Below are 804 nucleotides of genomic sequence, written 5' to 3'. Positions count from 1 at the left end.
GGGAGAAGCAGGCTCCCTGCCAAGCAAGGAGCCCGATGTGGGACTCGATCCCAGGACGCTGGGATCATGACCTGAGCCAAAGGCAGCGGCTTTACCCACTGAGCCACCCAGGCGCCCCAAAAGAGGAGACTCTTGAGGAAACAAGAGAGGTAGACTCTTGATCTTGGGGTTGTGAGTTCAAGCCCCACATTGGGCATGGAGCTTACTTAAAAAAAAAAAAAAAAAAAAGCTTAAAGCAGTCCCCAAGCCTCTTTCCCACACTGTCCCCCTGGGCTGTGGCCTCACAGATGGTAAGATCTAAGTTGTCTCAAGCAGTTTCCCAAGTAGGTCGTTTCCATTACTCAAAGAGTAGTGATTTTTCCCTCCACTGCTTCTTCTCATCTAGTTAGGGGAGAATAGAGGTGTTCAACTAGCATGCTTTGTGCTTTTCAACACTGGGTGTAATATCAGGTTCAAAGTCACAGCTCAACAGATTATTATTAAGACTAATCTAAGGAGATTAGTGAGAGCCAGTTGAGAGTTGGACAGGCCCCTGAACTATGTCATTCTGTGCTGAAAAACCTTGAATACCTTTCCCACACAAATTCAAAAAGCTTTTATTAAAAAAAAATACCTTAAGTCTGATTTCTCTTTTACAGGACACAAACCTCTAAAATCCAGCCATGCTACACTCCTTGTGGGTCCTCAAACTCACTAAGTTCTCACTCCCTTTTAAGACTCTCAGTGCCTGGGATACCCTTTAATTAGCAATAATCGCGCCTCGGATAAACCTCATTGGCTACGATACTGCCACTGTGCAAAGCT

The 804-nt window shown here is 45.4% G+C and overlaps 1 pseudogene; it reads right to left on the bottom strand.

Annotated features, from left to right (window-relative positions):
- Positions 1-594: 594 nt before the first annotated feature.
- Positions 595-804, bottom strand: LOC125099426 (uncharacterized; annotated as a pseudogene).

This window comes from Lutra lutra, chromosome 4 (assembly GCF_902655055.1).
Source record: "Lutra lutra chromosome 4, mLutLut1.2, whole genome shotgun sequence".
Classification (NCBI taxonomy): domain Eukaryota; kingdom Metazoa; phylum Chordata; class Mammalia; order Carnivora; family Mustelidae; genus Lutra; species Lutra lutra.
The sequence above is the reverse complement of the archived record's forward strand: the minus strand, read 5'-3'. Positions and strand labels throughout refer to the sequence as shown.